A 20,721-nucleotide genomic window follows, 5' to 3' on the forward strand; every position below is an offset into this window, starting at 1 on the left:
TTGAGCATCTTTTCATATGTCTTCCTTGGAGAAGTGTCTACTCAGGTCCTTTGCCCATTTGTTACCTGGGTTATTTGTTCTTGGTGTTGAGTGGTATAAATTATTTATATATTTTGGAGATTAAATCCTTGATTGATGTATTGTTGACAAATATGTTCTCCCATACCTTTTCATTTTGATGATGGTTTCTTTAGCCATGAAGGAATTTTTCAATTTGATGTAGTCCCATTTGTTTATTTTTTTATTCCTTTACCCTAGAAGATATATTTGTAAAAATATTGCTACATGAGATATCTGAAATTTTACTATCTATGTTCTTCACTAGTATTCCTATGGTATCTCAATTTATACTTAAGTCTTTTATCCATTTTGAGCTTATTCTGGTGTATGAAGATGGCGGTCTAGCTTTATTTTATTTTTTTCTGCATGCACCAGTCTAGTACTCCAAACACCATTTATTGAAGAGACTGTGCATACTGTATTATATACTCTTTCCTCCTTTGTCAAATATTAATTGACCATAAAGGCATGGATTTATTTCTGGAATCTCTATTGTGTTCCATTGATCTGTGTCTGTTCTTGCACCAGTACTAGACTGTTTTGATTACAGTACCTTGAAGTACAGTTTAATAACAGGTATTTGATCCCTCCAAATCTGTTCTTCTTCTCAAGATGCTGAGGCTATGGGGGTCTTTTTTGAATCCATATACATTTTTAAAATATTTGTTCTAGATCTGTGAAGTGTACCATTATGTCTTTTTAAATTTTATTTTAATCATTGTTCAAGTACATTTTTCTGTCCTTTACTCCCATTTCAACCCACCCACCCATCCCTCCCCACCTCCTTCCCATTTCCAGCCCCTCCCCCCTAGTTTTTGTCCATGTATCCTTTATATTTGTTCCTGTAAACCTTTCCCATTCCCCTCTGAAATTCCCTCTGCTCTCCCCTCTGGTCACTGTCAGCCTGTCCTCTATTTCAGTGTCTTAATAGCAGTTGCATTGAGTCTAAAGGTTGCTTTGGGTACTGTGGCCATTTTAATGATATTAATACTTCCAATCCATTAACAAGATATATGCTTCCACTTATTTGTATCTTCCTCAATTTCCTTCCTTAGTGTCCTAAAATTTTCCAAGTATAGCTCTTTTATCTCCTTGGTTAAATATATTCTTCGGCACTTTATTTTTTTGTTGTTGTTGCAATAGCAAACAGGATCATTTCCTTAATTTCTCTTTGTGATAGTTCATTATTGATATATAACAATGCCATTGAGATCTGAATATTGACTTTATATCCTGCTACTTTGCCAAATTCATTTATTAGGTTGAGTAGCTTTTTGGTGGAGTCTATTGGGTTTTCTCTGTGCAACATCATATTATTGGCAAATAATGACAACTTTACTTCTTCTTTTCCAATTTGGATACCTCTTATTTCTTCTTCTTGCCTGATCACCATGGCTAGGACTTCCAGCACTACGTTGAAAAAGAGTGGTGAAAGCAGATACCCCTGTTCTTGTTCCTGATCTTAATGGAAAGGCTTTTAGTTTTTGTCCATTGAGTATGACATTGGCAGTAAGTTTTTCACATATGGCCTTTATTATGTTGAGGTTTTCTTCCTCTATTCCTACGTTGGTGAGGGTTTTTATCCTAAATGGGTGCTATATTTTATCAAGTGCCTTTTCTGCATTTATTGATATGATAATGTGATTTTTGTCTTTCATTTTGATTGTGATGTACCATGTTTATTGATTTGCAAATTTGATACCATCCTTGCATCCCTGGAATAAATTGCACTTCATCATGGTCTATGATTTTTTAATGTATTGCTGGTCCTGGTTTGCTAATATTTTGTTCAGGAATTTAGCATCTATGTTCATCAGAGATATTGGCCTGTATTTTTTTCTCTGTTGTATCTTTACCTGCTTTTGGGATTAGGATAACACTGGACTCATAAAAAGAGTTTGGAAGTATTCCTTTTTTTATATTTTTGGAATAGTTTAAGATGTATCGGTGTTAATTCTTCTTTTAACGATGGGTAAAAATCACCTATGTAGCCTTCTGGTCCAGGATTTTTGTGTGCCTGGAGTTTTTTGATTACTGCTTCAATTTCACTAGTTGTTATTGGTATATTCTAGTTCTCTGCTTCTTCCTGATTCAGTTTTGGAAAATTACATGTTTCTAGAAATGTATTCATTTGCCCGGGTTGTCTAATTTCTTGGCATATAGTTGTTTATAGTAACTTTTTACAATCCTTTTTATATGTGCAGTATCTGTTATTACTTCTCCACTTTTGTTTCTGATTTTATTTATTTGTATCCTCATTCTTTTTTCTTCATGAGTCATATAGAATATTTGTCAATTTTGTTTATCTCTTCAAAGAACCAGCTCCTGAATTCATCAATATTTTGCAATTTTTACAGTATTGGTCCATATAGTTTTGGTCTGGTCTTGATTATTTTCTTTCTTCTACTTGCTCTGGGCTTTGTTTTTTATTCTTTTTCTAGTTCTTTTAGTTGCAGGATTAGGTTGTTTATTTGAGAATTTTCTGTATTCTTTATGTAGGCCTGTAATGCTATCAACTTCCTCTCAGTATTGCTTTTCCTATGTCCCATAGATTTTGAGTTGTTGTGTGTTCATTTTCATTTGTTTACAAGTACTTTTTTATTTCCTCCATGATCTCATTGTTAACCCATTCATTATTTTTTAAGATTTTATTTATTTATTTTTAGAGAGGGAAGGGAGGGAGAAAGAGAGAGAGAGATAAACATCAATGTGCGGTTGCTGGGGGCTGTGGCCTGCAACCCAGGCATGTGCCCTGACTGGGAATAGAACCTGTGATACTTTGGTTCCCAGCCCTTGCTCAATCCACTGAGCTGTGCCAGCCAGGGCATCCATTCATTATTTAATAACATGCCATGTAGCCTCCATTTTTAAATGCTTTTGAGCTTTTTTTCTGGAGGTTAATATCTAGTTCTAAGCCATTGTGATACAAAAAATGCTTGGTACAACTTCAATTTTCTTGAATTTGTTAAGGATTATTTTGTGTCCCTTTCTTTGAGAGGGGCACAAAATAATCTCATCTCTCTTTGAGAATGTTCTGTGTGGATTTGAGAAGAAGGTGTATATTGCTTCTTGGGTTGAAATGATCTATAAATATCAATTAAGTCCTTTTGACCTAGCGTGTCATTTACTACCATTATATCTTTGTTGTTTTTTGTTGGGAAGATCTGTCCATTTTGACAGTGGGGTGTTAAAATCCCCTATAATGACTGCATTGTGATCAGTCTCTTAAGGTCCTCCAAAAATTTCCTTATATATTTAGGTGCTCCTATATTTGGTGCATATATGTTTACTGGTTTATATCCTCTTGTTGGACTGACCCCTTAAATATTACGTAGTGACTTTTTTTGTCTCTTATTATGGCCTTTGTTTTGAAGCCTATTTTGTCAGAGAGACATATTGCTACCCCACCTTTCCTTTCACCTCCATTTTCATGGAATATTTTTTCCATCTTTTCACTTTCAGCCTCTGTAAATCTTTTGTTCTTGGGGGAATGTCTCTTATAGACAGCATTATGTGGGTCATATTTTCCTATCCATTCAGCTACGCTATGTCTTTTGTTTAGAACATTTAATACATTTACATTTAGGGTTATTCTTGATAGGTACCTATTCATTGCCATTTTCCCCATTTGGATCAATACCTGGGTTCCTTTCTCTGTTTTCTTCTTCTTAAAACCACCCCTTTAGCATATCTTTCTATGCTGCTTTGGTGGAAATCTACTCCTTTTTCTGTTTTTATTTTGTTTGAGAAGGTGTTTATTTCACCTTCCATTTTAAATGAGACTCTTGCTAGTCTTGGTTGCAGGCCCTACCTTTTCATTACTTATATTTCATACCAATTCCTTCTGGCCTGTAGTGTTTCTGTAGAGAAATCAGCTGACAGCTTTATTGGAGCTCCCATGTAAATAACTAATTATTTCTTGCTTGCTGCCTTTAAGATTCTTTATGTGTCTTTAATTTTTCCTACTTTAATTGTGATTTGTCTTGGTGTAGGCCTCTTTTAGTTCATCTTGACTTGGACTCTGTGTTTCCTGAACCTGTGTGATTCTCTTCTTGATCAAACAGGCTTTCTATCCCTCTTTCTCTTTCCTCTCCTTCTGGTATCTCTATGATGTGACTATTATTGCATTTCATGTTGTTCCAAAGTTCTCTTAGACTATCCTCATTATTTTTAAGCCTTTTTTTCATTTTGTTGCTCTGATTAGGTATTTTTTTCTACCTTGTCTTCCAAATCAGTGATTCAATCCTCAGCTTCATTTAGTCTGTTTTTAAATCCTTCTAGTATATTCTTCATTTTAGATATTGCACTCTTCATTTCCAGCTGGTTTTTATGCATAGCTTCTATGTCCTTTTTCATGCTGATGTAGTTCACATTAAGTTCCTTGAGCATCCTTATGACTATTACTTTGAATTCTATATTTGATAATTTGCTTGCATCAATTTCATACAGCTTTTTTTTCTGGGGATTCTTCCTTTACTTTCATTTGGAACTTGTTTCTTTGTCTCCTCATTTTAGCTGTCTCTGTTTGTTTGTTTCTATGTATTAGATAGATCTGCTTTGACTCCCTGTAGTGTGAGGTAGCCTTATATGGTACGAGTCCTGTGGGACCCAATGGTGCAGACTCCTTGATCTCCTGATCTGGATGCTTTAAGAATATCCTTTGTGTGGGTTATCTGAACTCTCCTGTTGTATTTGGGTACTGAATGTTGTTGTTCATTGCTGGGGTCTCCTTTTGACCTACTGACTGAGAGGTTCAACCCCCACCACATCTTGTATACTGTTGTACAGGTGTTGGCAGAACAAAACAAAACAACACAAAAAAATGAAAACAAAACAAGAAAACTGCTCCTTAAGAACAACAGCAATTTCAATGACAAAAGATCAGAGAAAAATAAAAGTGGAAAGAAAAATAGAGTGTGACAGAAAGGGGAAAATAAACAAAAAAAGAAGAAAAGATCAAAGGACAGCATTGATTTTGGAGAATAAAGGGGAGAAAACTAATATGAGTAATGAATTGAAAGAAGAAAGCAGGAAAGGGAGAGAAAGAATAACAAAAACAAGGAAAGGAAAGAAGCAAGGAACAATAGGGTAATCGATGGTAAGAATAAAATAAGAGATGCAAGAGAAAAAATATAGCAAAAAATAGAAAAATAATAAAAGGCTATGAAAAAGTAAAATAATGGAAATAGTGAAAAAGAACAGAGAAGAATTCTTCCCAACAGAGTTTAGTGCTTACCTGCTGGTTCTCCCTTTGTATATGGCTCTAATGTAGTCTGAGGCTGGTGTAATGCAATGCCAGGTGTTATCCAGCTCTAACCATTTGCAGCCTGGTGGAAGGTACAAACAATGAATACTTGTGGCTGATTCTTCTGGGCTGGCTGTGTCCAGGATGGGCCCAGCCAGTCTGAAAAGCTATGTTTTATCAGTACTGGGCCCAGGGATGTGTCAGCAAATGTCCCAGGTCACCACAGAATCTGCCTCTGTCTCTGCCTGTCCCTGCCTACTGGCTTGCTGTCAGTTTTAGAGTATTCACAGACCCAACTATTTCTGAGAAGGCTTCTGGTGGACTTGGGAGAATAGGGTTCCTACTAGGTTCTCCCTTTTGATATAGCTCTTATGTTTGAGGCTGCTGTAAGCCAATGCCAGGTGCTGACCACATGTAGTTCTCGGCAGCCTGTATGAAGCTGCAAGTGATCCACAGATTGTGATTTATTCCTCTGGGCTTGGGTGTTCCTGGCTTGGGTCAAGCTGCTCTGCCAAACTGGGTTTTATCAGCCCAAGGTCCAGGGGTATGTCAACAAGCAACCCAAGTCACTACAGAATCCTCCTCTGCCTGTCTCTTCCTGCCAGCCTACTGTCAGTTTTAGACTAGTCGAAGACCTAAATGTTTCTGAGAGAGCATCTGGCAGAGTCTGGTTGAGAGGAGGGCTGGGACTTCTGGATCTCTCATGGCAGGTGCCTTTCGGACTTCAGGGAATTTGGTAGGTGTGTTCCCCTGCCTCCAGGTCTCTGGGATATTTTGCCTCTATTCAGCAGGGTGAGGCTCCTAGTAGGCTAAGGAGTGGAGTCTCCAGAGTCCGGATTTTGGGTCTGCTGGAAACTAGGACAGTGTTTCTATGACTCTTTCATAAGGGGAAAGTGCTAGTCTGTTTCCCAGAAAAGTGTATGGCTTCATTCTGAAGCCCATCTCTGATAGCCCCTGAGTCTACGTTTGTTGCCATCTCCTCAGCAGGTCTTAAGATGTACGATGGAAGAAAAGAGAAAAAAGAAAAAAAGAGACAAAACATAGAATTAAACTGAAGAAAAAGGAGGAGGAGAAGGAGAAGAAAAGAAAAGAAAGAAAAGAGAAAAGGAAAGAAAAGAAAAGAAAAAAGGAAGAAAAGAAAAAAGGAAGAAAAGAAAAGAAAAAAGAAAAGAAAGATGCAGGGTGTGGCAAGCAGAATTCCAGAGGTTGGGGAAGCACGAGATAAGGTAATTGCTTTTCCCCTGGAAGGGCTCTGGTCTTCCCAAGAAAGATGGCTATTGCAGAATCTAGGTATATCCCAGCACGTAAAACCCCATGCCTGCTTCCCCACATCTATCCCTCTTGTCTCCCACCCCAGACTCTCCTTGTGCAACTTCAGTCTTCACTGCTCTTCCTTCACTTGGGCCTAAGGTGAATGATTGTGAATACAAACCTGTGCTTTGACCCCTCTGAGAATTAAGAAAGAAAGAGAGAGAGGAAAAACAAAACAAAACAAAACAACAGTGGCTTTGTTTCCAGCTGGTCTCATCCCTTCCTAGGAGAAACAAACCCTATGGCCTTTTACCCTGGATGCTATGTGGTCTGCTGATCCTGGCAGTGGTGCTCTGTTCTTGGGATTCTTCTTTGTGGTCTGACACTCTCCTTTCAAGGAGAAACTCCCACATCTGCTCTGCCACCTCAGCCCGCCTCTCTTGTGAAAAGGCCAGTCCCTTTAATGACTTCACCCTTCCTACCTGTTGTGGGTTTTTTTTAATTCCCATTCTTGGTTAAAAGTCCCTTTTTTGGGTAGTCTTCAGTTTATTTTGGATGTATAGTCCTCTCTTTAGTTTTATTTCCATTTTGGTTCTGGGAGGAGGTGCATTATATATCCTACTCTGATGCCATCTTGCAACACCCCCCAACTTGGCAGGGATTTTTGTTGTTTGTTCCCTGACATCTTTCAAGCACCTAGAACAATGCCCTGCACATAGTAAGCACTCAATAAACATTTGCTGAATGAATGAACAAATGAATGAAGGCCAATTCACATCACTTCCTCTGTGAAACACTGGAAGTTTTTGAAACATTCCAACAGCTAAAAGGGGTGATGTTGGGGAGGTATTTTATGGAACTCTAGGGGCTTCCCATACCCCAATGAGTGGAGGCCTGCCAGGGACTTCCCAGGAAAGCTTTCCTGAAGACCGACTCCTCAAGAAGAAGGTGGTATGCATCAGGAAATGGGGTTCTGGAAAGTTGTGTGTGTTGGTCTTCAGATGTGCCAATAAGTAACAATTTTCACTTCTGTTGTGCTCTCTTGATTTTACTCATCTATGACTAAACTTTTAATGAATCCCATAAAGCATGTTTATCCTATGTAAGTGGGACATATACATGGACAATTAAATGGAAACAGGAGGAGACCATAAAATGAACCTCTAAGAACAATGTCAGGAAAAGTTCAAATCTATGACAAATGAAGTTCATGAAAAATGATAGGAAAGAAATAGAGGTTTTTTTCTTTTCTTTTTTAAATAGTTTTTTAACATTTTTTAAAAGATTTCATTTATTTATTTTTAGAGAGGGAAGGGAGAGAGAAAGAGAGAGAGAAACATCAATGTGCAGTTGCTGGGGGTCATGGCCTGCAAACCAGGCATGTACCCTGACTGGGATTCGAACCTGCGACACTTTGGTTCACAGCCCGAGCTCAGTCCACTGAGCCACTCCAGCCAGGGCCCGAGTTTTTTTTTCTTTAGTCTACAAAAACAAAAAAGGCATAAGCCTTTGGGAAATATGATGTAATATTGGCCAAAGGCAAAAATGTGTAACTTTCATTTGACTTTAGTGCCTTCAACTCAGGACAGTCCCAAACTGTAAATGGTAGGGCAAATCTGATGGAGGAATAATAAAACTCAAGTCAGCTGCAGAGAGTATTAAAATCAAACCTACCATTTAAATACATTTAAATCTTTATATATGTGAGAATTATATTGAATATGTTAAAAACATTTTGTAATCTCAGAAAAACCTTATATTTTTTTAAAAATATATGGATTATATGAAGAGGTTTTTTTTTTTTTGTTCCATTTGACTAGATAATAGGATGCAGTGCAAATTTCCTGGAATTTTCAGAAACTATAGACTATTGGCCAAAATATACAATTAATTATTTCCAGTGGGTTGTCTGTTAGTATTTTAAAAAGAATGTGATTATTGCAGGTTTAGAAAAGATATGTCATGCCAGGCCAGAGCAATTTAAAATTTTTCATTAAGATTACTAGGCACAAGTTTCATATGTGCATGATGCACTTAATGGTTACTCTCTTATTTGCATGACTGTGATATTGAAATGTTGAAGGGACAGAAGATATTGAGACTACCAGAATCACAATGTTGGGATTCCATCTGCTATTTAATTATCTGAGGCCACTATTAAGTTCCAAAGTTCAACATGCTTTTGTCCTTAGATCTGCTTTCCTCACAATGCTTATTAATCACTAAGATGAAGGTATAAAAGACAGGCAAATCTATTTTATATTGACAAACGCATATGAGCAATATTTAATATACTATATTGTGCACACTGTGATGCTTATAACTTATTTTGTATTATCTAGGACACTGAATAAAGGCATGTTTGGTGTATTATATCCAATTAACTATGCTAGGTGACATGTAATATTTAAGATTGCTAAACATTTGAAATACTTCCATTATTATATAACTATTCAGGTATTTATAACATTTTTTTCTTATGTTATGACACTTTGTGGACTAGATTAAGATCTGCACATGAGAGACCATCTCTAGGACCATTACAACCATGACTAGTATCACTAAACCTCTAAGCACCTCTGCCTTTGGGTGAAGTTTTTCTAGAGATACTGTGTAAACTAGTTTTGCCCAGTCCTGCTGTCTAGGTTTTTGTCTTGTGCTACAGCAAAGCTTTTGTAGGAATATCAACATTTATTCTGGTTTCTTCCCATTGTACCCAAAGTCATCAAGCTGCCCTTTTTTTTGGGGGGGGGGGGGGTCCCGGGGTGGCTGAACTGCACAGTGTACTGCAGCAGCCCTAGGGTACAACAAGGCACAGAGGTAAGTCCTGCATTAGGTGACTCCAATGCAGGAACATTCGAGCACCAGGAAGGAGGGAAGCTGACTATGCTTAGGGGTACAGAGACACCAGAGGGACAAACAGCTGTGTATCAAGAGGCTGCAAAATGACCCCAGTGTGCATTCTATGGCTAGTTCCTTGGGAAATTCACAGCATAAGCAGCAAGTTCAAGGGTGTAAACCCCCCTTAGGGCTTTCATGAACAGTGCCACCCATCATTTCCTAAAAGCCCCATTCCTTATGGGCAAGATCAAGGCCAGTCACCACGACTATGATAGAGTTTTCCCTCTTTGTTCTGGGAGGGGTTCAGGGCTAGTACTGCCTCAGGTCCCAGCTGCTGCCTTGAGGCCACCACAGGGCCCACCACCCTCTGAGCTCCACGATCGGGGGACAGTCCTGGAATGGCCTGGCTCCACCAGATAGCCCAGGAGCTGAGGTCCAGAAGCAGGGTCTGTCTGTCAATGCCAGTTCCATTTTCAATGACCGAGGCCAAAACCTACCCAAGGTGCTAGGTTTTTAGTGGCTGACGATAGGCTTCTGAGGATTAGCAATTTTTTTAGGGTTTACTATTAGTGGAAGACATGTTGTAGGATGCAAAAGGGAAGCACAACATGGGTTGTAGGCTTAGGAGAAATGAGCCAGCTAATAGTCATCAAAAATAAAAGGAAAAGTATTTGACTCTACTCAGAAATACAAGAATGTGATTTTGAAATAAACTATCAACAGAATGGAAAGTACATATCCTGGAATGAAGACCAATTCTGGAATCACCTCCCAGGAGATCATTAACAAGTCAGTTTCCAACCCCAGGCCCCAGCTTTCTCACCAGGTATACAGAGAGCATTATGTAATGTCATGATAAAAATAGCAACATAATTAGTAAAGCATTTTGTGGTTTAGAAAGTGCCTCCACAAACACTGCTGATTTAGTACTCACAGTAACCATATGAAACATTATAAATCCATTTTACAGATGAGGAAATGGATGCAGGGGCATTTGAGGGCCTTGTTGTGAACTATGACCAAGCCTCTCCTATGTGGTGACTTCAGAACTGAGGCCTCGTTGTGTCAGGCAGATCCTGCCACACTCTTCAGTCCCTGCTTGACCAGCAAACCGGGTTCTTGGTAAAGCACCTGACCTACAAAAGCATCAAGCTCCTTCCTTCTGAAAAGATAGGGTGAAGGAGCCTAACATGCCTACAGCCAAGTCACCCAATAATTTTATATCAAAAATTATTTTTATTTATCAAATTAGTCCTGTTTCTTTATTCTTGTAAACACTAAGTCCAGACAAATAATGCACAGGATAAAGTTTATTTGAAAATTATATTTATTTAAGCCCTGGCTGGCGTAGCTCAGTGGATTGAGTGCGGGCTGGGAACCAAAGTGTCCCAGGTTCGATTCCCAGCCAGGGTATATGCCTGGATTGCAGGCCATGACCCCCAGCAACTGCACATTGATGTTTCTCTCTCTCCCTCTCTCTCTCTCTCTCTCTGTCTCCCTCCCTTCCCTCTCTAAAAATAAATAATAAAATCTTTAAAAAAAAAAAAAAAAGGTCGTTTAAAAAAAAAAAAAAAGAAAATTATATTTATTTAAGAGGTTTAGTTTATTCATCTTAGTGCTGAAGGTTAGTAATTCTGAAATATCATAGTATCATAGAAATTATAAAATATAAGTACTGGCTCGCATGTCTCTATTTTTTCCTACCTGAACCCAGTTTAAGGGCTATTTTCTAAGAATGTTTTAAGAAAAATACCTGGGAGCTGGTTGACTTTCCAGCTCATTTCTATAAGAAATCCCTCTTCAAAATTCTGTCCCACATCTTAATTTCTAACTCAGAAAGGGTGTTGCTTCAACAGATGATGTTTCTCTCACATTTTTTTCTTTAAAAATTTTGTAGTACTGTGCTAGAAAAAAAGAAACTAGTGCAGGCTGTTAACTATTATTGAAAGCAGCAAATCCATCCCTAGGAAGTTCAAACAGGCTAGCATTTACACATACAAATTTAAAATAAACTTAGAAACAAAACTATTTCAACTTTCCATTCTTGGTCTATAATACTTTTATTTTTGCAAAGAGGAGGGCTATGAAAACTTTTGAGGGAGGCCAGAGGTTACGTTCCATACTCTAACTTGATTTGCCTCAACTGGAGGGCATTTTCAACACAATGTGAACAGTTTTCAGCAAACACATTCTTAGAGATGTTTCAACTCTCTGGTTTCAATATATGGTGAGTGGACACATATGTTAATGAAATATGTTTACTACCCGAGCTGATGCTGAAACGAAACTACTGGCTAGCCTCCCATGCTCATTTCTACCTATGCTGTAGGAACAGCCAAACTGACATTCCTTTTCAGCTTTTATATAGCTTTTCCCTCACCTTCTCTTCTTCTACCTCAAAAAGACAATTCACCTTGACCTTGTATTGCACTCAACCACCTGGACTGTACTCCATGCTCCCTATCACACCTAATATAGAAAATGTTCCTTCTTTTTTAAAAAAACTTTTTTTATTGTTCAAGTACAATTGTCTCCATTCCCCCCATCACTCTCCCCACCCCAGCCATCCCCACTTCCAGCCCTTGATCCTACCCCCCTTAAGTTTTGTCCATGTGTCCTTTACAGATGTTCTTGAAAACCTTTCCCCTTTTCCCATTCTCTCAGTTCCTGATTTCCATACTTCGCATTTTGTTAACCAGTATCCTAAGAAAAAATAATTGAAGTATTATTTTGCACATAGTGACTTTTTCAGGGCTCTGAAAGGGACAGGTGGCTCACTCAAAGGATTTCATTGCAGTGAATTTAGTAAAGGAGCTCTTTGCAGAAGTGGAGGCATGGTTAAGAGAGCCAGTGAAGAAGGGTGAAGTTACAAGGAGCTGACTCTCGTGGGAAGGTGTTACCACTCTGGTAAAGGTATGAAACTGTTCTTCTGGATCCTGGAGAAAGGGTGTCTTAATAGAAATGGTAACAAATAGATCAGCCACTGCAAGAACTAACATTATAAAGGATGCTCTGGTTAGATCCAACCTACAAGAAGCCAGAGGACTATTGAGTCCAGGGTGTTTAGAGGTCAGTCTCCCGAGATATAGAATAGGGAAGGAGGGAGTGAAGAATGATGTTGGGATAGTGGGGCAATGGAAAATAAACAGTGCCTATCAAAAAGGATGGATACTGGAGACTGAATGCTTTGGTCCAAAGAACTTTTCCCCCCTAAAAGTGGAGTTTCAGGCATAAAAAAGACTGCTCACTTTATGACAACACTCCTAGGAAAAAATCTAAATGTAGTAACTGATTTCTTAAATTGTTCATTTCATATAGTAATCTTAATTCCCATTGGAAATCCTGAAAAAAATAAAGTGATTCAAGTTGATTCTGAAATTTTGGCCAGTATAATTGTAAGAGCACAAACATGTTCCTTACAATTAAGTAAGGGCAGCAATTTTCAACTGGTGAGCCACGAAAATTTTTAAAACATGCCATACCAAGGGCACTGGCCTCTTTTCCCTTAGATTGTCAAATAAAAAATGACAACAGCCAATACAATGATTGCTGTCCAGTGTGAACGTATCAAAATTATACCTATTTTTATAAGATTGGCGAAGATTATATTTTGTGTGTGTGCAGCAGAATTTTAGTAATTAGTTTACGTGTGCCATGAGAAGACAAAGGTTGAAAATCATTGGGTAAGGGTGATTACAAAACATACTTTTTAAGAACGATACAATCTTATTTTAAAGGCCATGAAATTACAAGCTGTGAAGTGTTTGGGTTTCCTCTTCCCCTCCTCAAATCGAATTCTCCAGATTGTCAGGCTTTGAGCTGAACTGAAAGAGAAAACACCATACAACTGAATGTCTCTTCTATCATTTTTTCTTTAATTTTTGTTTTTAATCTTGAAGCAATCTTTTTATTTAGAAAGTTGCAAATACGGTGCATAGAAACATTTTATCTCCTGAACCATTTGAGAATATGTTGTCAATAAGATGCCCATTACTCCCTAATCCTTTAGTGTGTGTTTCCTATAAACAAAGATACTCTTCTATATAATGACAATGAAGTCATCAAAATGAGGAAAATACTATTATGCTGCATTACCATTCAGTCTTCAGACCCCATTCAAATTCCTTCCAATTGTTCCCAAAACATTCTTATTTTGCAAAATGTTTCATTTCAGAATTACACATGAGTTTCAGTTCTTATGATCATTTAGCTCATTGACTATGGAAGTATTCCCCAGTCCTTCCTTAACTTTTAAGATCTTGAAACTTTTGAAGATCACACACCATATATTATGTAGAACATTCCTCAGTCTGGTCTGATGTTCCCTGATGTTCCCTGACATTCCTCAGGTTCATATGACGTTCCCTCATGATTGAATTGAGGTAAGATTAGCTCAGAAGCCATGCTATGTTCTTCATATCACATACTTCCTGCTGGAACATAACTTCAATTTGTAGCATTATTGATTAAGTTAAGTTGAATATTTGATTAAGGTAGGGTCTGTGAGGCCTCTCTGCTCTGAAAACCTACTCTAAATTTTCCTTCATATTTGATAGCCACTGGGGGTGGGTAAGACTATATAAAAATCTCACTTCTCATTAAACTGTCAATGTATTATATATACATAATAGCATTCTGAATATGTATATTCATATATATATATATATATATATATATATATCAGTTATTATCATTATTTTAATGCCCAAATTATCCTGGATATGGCCAGTGGAAGCTTCTTTAAGATAACTTCTGTGTCTTTCAGACATGTTCCTACAATTTTTTAGAGTGTTTCTTTACTTTCTGGCACAAGCTGTTCAAGGTTCTCATTGTGTAATCTCTTGGCCCTGGTTTCAGAATCAACCTTTTCTTCCAGAAGCCCTGGCTCCTCCTAGAGTAAAGATCTATGTGCAAATTGTGCTGGCTGTTTTTGTGGTGTCACTAATCTTAGGCCCTTCCTACTGGTCAGAAGTCAGTAAATAAATTAAGGAAGATATGAGATAATTTTCTCACTATTTGGAGAAGAGAAATATAAAATGTAAATACATTTGCATCTAAATTATCTTCTACCATTTTCTTTATATTGAAAATGATACATTCATTCTGATATCTCATTTCTGATGCAACTTCACTGATTCTTTTTAGTTTTCCTTTTTTTTTCATATTTATAATTCTTCCAACACTGAGGAACCTTCATAATGAAATCTTTAAATTATTTACTTATGTCATCAATTTCCCTTTTTTTATCCAGTCTTGTATTACTTCTGTTACAGGTGGAAGTGGGGCTCTTGCAGTGTCAAAAGGAAAATAGTTCCCACGCAGGAGGATGCGGCTCTGTGGCATAGTTTACTGATGTACAATTACAGGGTTTCCCCTCCTAACTTTTCCATGTCCCATCTCTGTCCTTCTTGCCATGTCCTTCTTGCCAAGCTTGTCTTCAGTGAAGCCAGGGTGAGAATCACTGCCCAGAGTCTATGCTCTATATTAAAGCCCAGTCCAGTCCAGCATCCGGCTAGTTTAGCATATGTTTCCAGCTACAGTCCATTGCTGTGCTTCAGTACCCAGTCTCCCTGCTGGAGAGCATAGGCTGCATGGCCGCTAAGGCATGGCATGCATTGTGGGAGTACTGCATGTGTGAGTGAGAACCTCTCTGTTCCCCTGGGATTGTAACCAAGAGCTTGGATTTGGAATGGACCAAGGGCTTTCACCAAAGAACCAGTCAACACTCCCCATTTTTGCAGGCTTTGGATGGGTCCACATACCTTAGTTAGACCAATCGGCCACTATGGTCCAGCACCTCCCCTTGTGCCCCCCAAGAATACAGTACTGGAGGGTGGAAAGGATGAGTGTCAATCCCCTTGAAGAAATACTGTAATTCTCTGGAGCTGCAGCATTCTGGCTAAGCAAGCAAACAGGCCTATGCTCCCCAGTTTATTAAACTCAATGTCAAGTTCTCTTTGCTGTCTTTCCTTTATCAATATCTCTGTAAATACCGATGGTCACAGTACTATTATGCCTTCCCCACTCAGGCTGTGACAGCTGCTTCTGGACCAAACAACACAAGGAAGCCTCCCTCACATTGCCTGACCTTTAACACTCACCCTGGACTTGATTATTTCCTCAGGTGAATGCTATCCTGACTCCACATGGGCTCAGGCTCCCGGTACTGGTCTTCCTTCCTACCAGGGAACCTCTTTACCTTGTTTAGGTCCAACTTCCTGAATGGGGCTGGCACCTCCCCAACCCTCATGTAGGTTATCCTCCTCACAGTCAAGTATCTGAGCTGTGAAAGGTTGATACTTGGGATCATCGCATAAAAATTGTTCAAGAGTTTATGCTTTATGACAGATAATAGTCATATTAATAACAACTCATTATTAGTTTGAACTGAAAATATCCATCTCAAAAATCTTTAGTTGGTTTGAAGAATTTATTTATTTTTTATTTTAATTGTTGTTCAAGTACAGTACTCTGTCTTTTATTCCCATCCCAGCCCACCCCACCAGGCCTCCCCACCTCCCTCCCATTTCCACCTCGCCCCCAGCCTGCTTTTTGTCCACATGTCCTTTACACTTGTTCCTGTAAACCCTTCCCGTTCCCCCTAAAATTCCCTCCCTTCTCCCCTCTGGTCACTGTCAGCCTGTTCTCTATTTCAGTGTTTTTGGTTATATTTTACTTGTTTTTTCATTTTGCTGTTTAGGTTTCTGTTAAAAGTGAGATCATATGGCATTTGCCTTTTACCGCCTGGCTTATTTCACTTAGCATAATGTTTTCCACTTCCATCCATGCTGTTCCAAAGGGTAGGAGCTCCCTCTTTCTGCTGCATACAATTCCATTGTGTAAATGTACCATAGTTTTTTGATCCATTCAGTTGCTGATGGACACCTAGGTTGCTTCCAACACTTGACTATTGTAAACTTTTGTAAATTGTGCTGCTATGAACATTGGGGTGCATAGGTTCTTTTGGATTGGTGTTTCGGGTTCTTAGGATACAGTCGCAGCAGTGGAATTGCTGGGGAAAAGGTAGATCCATTTTTAGTTTTCTGAGAAAGTTCCATACTGTTTTCCATAGTGGTTGTACCAGTCTGCAATCCCACCAACAGTGCACTAGGGTCCCCTTTTCTCCACAACCTCTCCAACACTTGTTGTTTGTTGCTTTATTTATCATGGCCATTCTGACTGCTGTAAAGTGGTATTTCATTGTGGTATTTCATTTGAAATGAGTGGTATTTCATTTGCATCTCTCTGATAGCTAGTGATACTGAGAATCTTTTCATGTGTCTCTGGATCCTCTGTATGTCCTCCTTGGAGAAGTGTCTGTTCAAGTCCTTTGCCCATTTTTTAATTGGGTTGCTTGTCTTAGAGTGAAGTCATGCAAGTTCTTTATATATTTTGGAGATAAAACCCTTGTCTGTGGTGTCATTGGTAAATATGTTTTCCCATACAGTTGGTTCTCTTTTTATTTCAATACTGTTTTCTTTAGCCATGCAGAAGTTTTTTTATTTTGATGTGATCCCATTTGTTTATTCTTTCCTTCATGTACCTTGCTCTAGGGACATATCAGTAAAAATGTTGCTCCATGACATATCTCAGATTATCCTGCCTATGTTTTCCTGTAGGACTTTAGTGGTGCCATGGATTATATTTAAATCTTTTATCCACCTTGGATTTATTTTTGTGTATGGTAGTGTATGGTATAAGTTGGTGCTTGTCCATTTCACCTAGGTTTTCATTTTTTTTTTTTTGCACATAGCTGTCCAGTCCTCCCAACACAATTTGTTGAAGAAGCTATTTTTATTCCATTTTATGTCACTGCCCCATGTAAAATATTAATTGACTGTAGAGACTAGGGTTTATTTTGGGGCTCTCTGTTCTGTTCCACTGGTCTATGTGCCTATATTTATGCCAGTACCAGGCTGTTTTGATTATAGTGGCCTTGTAGTACAGTTTGGTATCAGGTATTGTGATCCCTCCTACTTTACTCTTCTTTCTCAAAATTGCAGCAGCTATTCTGGGTCATTTATGGCTCCATATACATTTTTGAAGTCTTTGTTCTGTCTGTCAAATATGCCATTGGTACTTTAATAGGTATTGCGCTGAATCTGTAAATTGCTTTGGGTAGTATGGACCTTTTGATGACATTAATTCTTCCAATCCATGAACATGGTATATGTATCCCTTTATTTGTGTCTTCCTTGATTTCTTTCCTCAGTGTTATGTAGTTTTCTGCATACAGGTCTTTTACCTCCTTGGTTAGGTTTATTCCTAGGTATTTTATTTTTCCTTTTGCTATCTCAAATGGGATTTTTTTTCTTGATTTCTGCTTCTGCTGTTTCATTGGTGTACAAAAATGCCTTTGATTTCTGGATATTGACTTTGTATCCTGCTGTTTTGCCAAATACACTTATTAGGTTGAGCAAGTTTTTCAGTGGAGTCCATAGGATTTTCTATGTACACTATCATGTCATCTGCAAACAGTGACAGTTTTGTTTCCTCCTTTATGTTTTGGATGCCTTTTATTTCCTTTTCTTGTCTAATGGCTGTGGCTAAAACCTCCAATACTATATTGAATAGAAGTGGTGAAAGTGGACAACCTTGTCTTGTTCCTGATCTTAGTGGAAAAAAAATTAGTTTTTGCTCATTGAGTATGATGTTGGCTGTAGGTCTCTCCTATATGGCCTTTATTATGCTGAGGAATGCTGCTTCTATTCCCACGTTGCTGAGTATTTTTTATCATAAATGGATGTTATACCTTATCAAATGCTTTTTCTCCATCTAATAATATGATCATGTGATTTTTGTGTTTGCTTTTGTTCATGTGATGTATTACATTTACTGATTTGTGAATATTGAACCATCCTTGCATCCCTGGAATGAATCCCACTTGGTCATGGTGTATGATCTTTTTAATGTATTGTTGGATGTGGTTTGCCAATATTTTGTTAAGGATTTTAGCATCTATGTTCATCAGTGATATTGGCCTGAAATTTTCTTTCTTTGTTGTGTTTTATCTGGTTTTGGGATTAGGATGATGCTGGCTTCATAAAAAGAGTTTGGGAGTCTTCCATCATTTTGGATTTCTTGGAATAGTCTGTGAAGTATAGGGGTTAGCTCTTCCTTCGGTGCTTTGTAGAATTCTCCTGTGAAACCATCTGGTCCAAGGCTTTTGTGTGTCGGGAGTTTTTTGTTACTGCTTTGATTACTGCTTCAATTTCATAAGTTGGTATTGTTCTGTTCAGGCTGTTTGCTTCTTCTTCATTGATTTTTGATAGATTATATTTTTCTAGAAATTTGTTGATTTCACCTAGGTTTTCAAATTTCTTGACATGCATTTCTACATAGTTATTTTTTAGAATCCTTTGTATTTCTGTGGTGTCAGTTGTAATCTCACCTCTTTCATTTCTGAATGTGTTTATTTGGGTCCTCTCTCTTTTTTTCTTGATGAGCCTCCTTAAAAGCTTGTCAATTTTGTTTATCTTTTCAAAGAACCACCTCGTGGATTCATTGATCCTTAGGATTGTGCTTTCAGTCTCTATGTCATTTAATTCTGCTCTGGTTTTGGTTATTTCCTTCCTTCTACTTGCTCTGGGCTGTCTTTGTTGTTGTTCATCGAATTCTTGTAGATGTAGGGTTAGGTGGTTTGTTTGAAATATTTCTATCTTTTTTAGGTATGCCTGTATCGCTATGAACTTCTCTCTCAGGACTGCCTTTGTTGTGTCCCATAAATTTTGGATTGTTGTGAGTTCATTTCCATTTGTTTCCAGAAACCTTTTGATTTCTTCCCTAATTTCATTCTTGACTCATTCATTGTTTAATAGCATGCTATTCAATTTCCATGATTTTAAGTGTTTTGGGTTGTTTTCCTTAAGCTTGGTTTGTAGGTTCAGTCCCTTGTGGTTGGAGAAAATGCTTGGTATGATTTCAATTTTCTTGAAATTGTTGAGGCTGGTTTTGTGTCCTTTCATGTGGTCTATCTTTGAAAATGTTCCATGCACATTTGAAAAAAATGTGTATTTAGCTTCTTTGGGATGAAGGGCTCTATATATATCAGTTAAGTCCATTTCATCTAGGACATTCTTCAATGCCTCAATATCTTTGTTGATCTTTTGTTTGGAAGATCTGTCCACTTTTGACAGTGGGGTGTTAAAATCCCCTACTATAATTGTGTTGTTGTCAATATCTTTCTTGAAGTCCTCTAAGATTTTCTTTATTTAATGGGTACTCCTATGTTGGGTGCATATGTATTTACAATGTTTATGTCTTCTTGGTGGATTCTTCCCTTGAGTATTTATGAAGCAACCTTCTGGGTCTCTATTTATGGCCCATTTTTGGAAGACTATTTTGTCTGATATGAGTATTGCTACCCTGGCTTTTTTTCCCTGTCCATTTGCTTGGGAAATTTGTTTCCAGCCCTTCACTTTTAGTCTGTGTATGTCTTTTATCCCAAGGTGGGTCTCTTGTAGGTGACATATGTGTGGATCATGCTTTCTTATCCACTCAGGTATCCTATGTCTTTTCATTGGAATATTTAATCCATTTACTTTTAAGGTTATTACTGATAGGTGCTTATTAATTGCCATATTCATACCTGTGTCCCCCTCTATCTCTCTCTTTTCCTTCCTTTCCTTAAAGCAGTCCCTTTAGCATCTCTTGCAGAGCTGGTTTGGTGGAGGTGTATTCTTTTAGACTTCTTTTGTCTGGGAAGCTCCTTATTTGGCCTTCTATCTTGATTGAGAGCCTTGCTGTGTAAAGTAAAGTTGGTTGCTGACCTGTGGTTGTCATTACTTGGAATATTTCTTCCCATTCTCTTATGTCTTAGAGTGTTTCCATTGAGAAGTCAGCTGCTAGCCTTATCAAGACTCCCTTGTATGTTAGTTCCTGTTTCTCCCTTGATGCCTTTAAGATTCTCTCTTTTTCTTGGAATTTTGCCATTTTAATTATGCTGTGTCTTGTAATGGGCCTCTTTGGGTCCTCTTGATTGGGACTCTCTGTGTTTCCTGGATTTGTATGACATTTTCTCTCATCAAATTAGGAAACTTTTCCATCATTACTTTTTCAAGTAGGTATTCTATCCTTTGCTGTTCTTCTTCTACTTCTGATATCCCTATTATATGAATATTATTATGTTTTATGTTGTCCTTCATCTCCCTTAACCCTTCTTCATTCTTTATAAGCCTCTTTTCCCTGTCTTGCTCTTTTTGGGTATTTTTCCCTACTTTGTCTTCCAATTCGATGATCCAATCTTTTGTTTCATCAGTCCTGCTTTTCATTCCTTCTACTGTGTTCTTCAGTTCAGAAATTTTATTATTCATTTCCTCTTGGCC

At 38.0% G+C, this 20,721-nt stretch overlaps 1 long non-coding RNA gene across 1 annotated transcript; it reads left to right on the forward strand.

The window, feature by feature from the left end:
• The first annotated feature begins 1,106 nt into the window (after positions 1-1,106).
• Positions 1,107-12,995, forward strand: LOC118497266. Its single transcript, XR_004899788.1, has 3 exons — positions 1,107-1,116; positions 6,094-6,097; positions 12,884-12,995. It is a non-coding gene; the product is annotated as an uncharacterized LOC118497266 (long non-coding RNA).
• The last annotated feature ends 7,726 nt before the right edge of the window (positions 12,996-20,721 follow it).

The sequence above is a fragment of the Phyllostomus discolor genome, chromosome 11 (genome assembly GCF_004126475.2).
Source record: "Phyllostomus discolor isolate MPI-MPIP mPhyDis1 chromosome 11, mPhyDis1.pri.v3, whole genome shotgun sequence".
In the NCBI taxonomy this organism is placed as follows: Eukaryota; Metazoa; Chordata; class Mammalia; order Chiroptera; family Phyllostomidae; genus Phyllostomus; species Phyllostomus discolor.